We start from the raw sequence: 3,016 nt of genomic DNA, 5'->3' as shown, positions 1-3,016 counted from the left end.
CCGGAGGCCTGGGGGCTGCCTAGAAAGAGAATTGTTTTTGTTTGGAACCCTCGCTGCTGCTCAGATGCTCAGGAATTTTCTTTTAATAATGTGCATGAGGGCTTTTGTCATTTAAAAAGCTATTTTTGAATCATCAGGCATTTTTCTGTTCGGGAAGAAAACAGCTGAGGGAAGAAGTCCGTGGAAATTTGTCTAAAAGCCTGGAGGCCTGGGGGCTGCCTAGAAAGAGAATTGTTTTTGTTTGGAACCCTCGCTGCTGCTCAGATGCTCAGGAATTTTCTTTTAATAATGTGCATGAGGGCTTTTGTCATTTAAAAAGCTATTTTTGAATCATCAGGCATTTTTCTGTTCGGGAAGAAAACAGCTGAGGGAAGAAGTCCGTGGAAATTTGTCTAAAAGCCTCATAATAGATGCGCATCACAAAGCGCTGACGATAATGAATGTTCGCGGTCCGGAATGCCTCGAAGTCTGGCGCACACGTTCGCCTTCCTCAGGGCGCCCCTCGGAGCCCTCGGAGCCCTCGGAGCCGGACGCACCGCCACGTTCAAACGAGAAAGCCGCACCTGGAACGGGAGGCAGCTGCCGCGCTCTGACAAGGACTGATTGCCGGTAATGACTGAGGGCCGTGAACGTGAACGCACCGGCCACGGTTCTAAGCGGGGGCTCTCTCCCTGGGAAGGCCTTTGCCTTCACTGCTGACGCCCGCATCCTCCCGTCACCTGTTCGCCATCAGCTTCCCGAGCGGCAGCGGGTTTATTAGCGCCACAATGTGCAGGTGGCGGGATAAAGGTCTCGTTGGATGGCACGGGTTCCACCTGACCTGTCTCCATGGGCGACGCTGGCATGAGCTTCAGGCTGGGCTACGGCAGAGAAAGGCAAGCGGGGCAGGTCTGACTTTAACTCCAGGCAAACGGAGAGTCGGCACTTGGTTAATGTCGGGGACTCCGGATGCTGTCGCGGGGTCAAACCCCGACCTGTGAGGGGGTCTTCTCCTTGCTGTATGTTGGGGGTCCCTGGGGCCGCAGACCTGGGGCTGGGGCTTGTGCGCTGTCTCCTGCACTCAGCACCCCGTTCCTCGGCCTGTGTCTGGTCTCTCGGTCTTTCTTTGTGCACATGGACTTCCTACAAGGACGGTGTCGTAGCTCACTCCTTGGTCCTGCTCCACTACGCCAACTGTTGGGCCTCGCCCCTCTGCCAGGGACTGGACCCCTTGGACATTAGAAGACAGAGGAGACCTGAGAAACCGTGGGTGTATAAGAGCATCTTCGTTGTAGCCCAAGTAGCCATTGCTAACAAGGAGCATTAGAGAAAGCAGTTCTTCAAAGCAGTCATTGCTGACACAGCAGCAAACACAGGAGCCAGACCAAGTCAAACAACCAGCACCCTGGTCAGTACACCTTCCCCTCAACGCAGCCCCAGCGCGGGAGCTGGGTCTGAGCCCCCCACATCGGAGCTGTGTAGACACAGTAGCCCAACTAAGAGCCTCACATAACAGCAGCCTCGCCCTGGCTAGCCAGTGGCAACTTATATACAAGTTCAAACTCAGACAAAAGAGGCGTCATGCCAAAGAGCGAGCTCAGTATTTGGGCTACGGAAGGCGCGCTCGCGCAGCGTATAGCTTCCTGCGGCCTTGCTTTTGCACCTGCGTAAAGCAAATGAGCCTTAAACATACCGATTAGGATTCCCACGCTCTAACTGGCCTTGAACATCAGGCGTACTCTGATCAGGGTCCCCACAGAAGCTATTTTACTTTCATGTTGAGACAAAAAGGGATCACTTTTTTAAAAATATATATATATTCTGTATTGATTTCACAGAGGAAGGGAAAGGAGAGAGAGAGATAGAAAATCAGTGATGAGAGAGAATCATGGATCGGCTCCTCCTGCACGCCCCACACCGAGGATCGAGCCCGCAACCCAGGCCTGTGCCCTGACCGGGAATCTAACCATGACCTCCTGGTTCACAGGTCGCCGCTCACCCACTGAGCCAGGCCGGCCGGGCAGGGATCACATTTTTAAAAACAATAGATGACTCCAGTTCACAGAATCTTGGTGTAATGTCCTCCTACCCCAGTGATGGCGAACCTTTTGAGCTCGGCGTGTCAGCATTTTGAAAAACCCTAACTTAACTCTGGTGCCGTGTCACATATAGAAATTTTTTGATATTTGCAACCATAGTAAAACAAAGACTTATATTTTTGACATTTATTTTATATATGTAAATGCCATTTAACAAAGAAAAATCAACCAAAAAAATGAGTTCGCGTGTCACCTCTGACACGGGTGTCATAGATTCGCCATCACTGTCCTACCCTCTCGCGAGACTCGGGACTGATGAAGAGAAACAGCCGGGCACTCAGGGCGCCCTGCGGCCTCACGGCATCCCTGGGACTCAGGGACGGACCTGCCACAAGTCTCTCCTCCTGTCCCCGCACACAGTAGGCGCCCAGTGAGCATGTGGGTGCACGCAGGCGAGGTGAGGCTGCTCTGCGCGAAGGCCTGCTCTCTGCTCCGCGGGTGGCGGGGCATCAAGCGCTATGACGACAGCGAGACCCTCCTGGGGCTTGGGGAGGGCTCCCAGAGCGTGGAGCCAGCGGGGAGGAGGGAGCCCACCACCTCCAACCCCGGAAAACGGCCCAGAACCAGAAACAGGCACCAGCAACGCCCGTGAGCTGGGGAAGAGGCTCCTGTCCTAGAGCTGCAAGGCCCGAAGCCGGCAGATGCCGAGTCAGGAGACCGAGAACAGACGTGCGGCCACCAAGCTCCACTCTTCCACTGTGTCTACACCTGCGGGGCCAGGTGGCTCCGGGAGAAATGACTAAGCTGGTTGCTACCTGGAGGATCGATAGCTGGCGGATCGATCGCTGGTGATAGCTTCATGGGTTTGCCTGTCCTGCTAACACCTGCCCTTCCCCTGGGCCCTCGCTGCGCGCACGGCAACCCGAGGATGCGGGTGACCAGCAGGCCGGGCGGGAAGGGTTGTCAGGTAGGAAGTGCGTCTCAGCCCAGGAAGTCTG

Source organism: Myotis brandtii, unplaced genomic scaffold (genome assembly GCF_000412655.1).
Source record: "Myotis brandtii unplaced genomic scaffold, ASM41265v1 scaffold247, whole genome shotgun sequence".
NCBI classification, from domain to species: domain Eukaryota; kingdom Metazoa; phylum Chordata; class Mammalia; order Chiroptera; family Vespertilionidae; genus Myotis; species Myotis brandtii.
The sequence above is the reverse complement of the archived record's forward strand: the minus strand, read 5'-3'. Positions refer to the sequence as shown.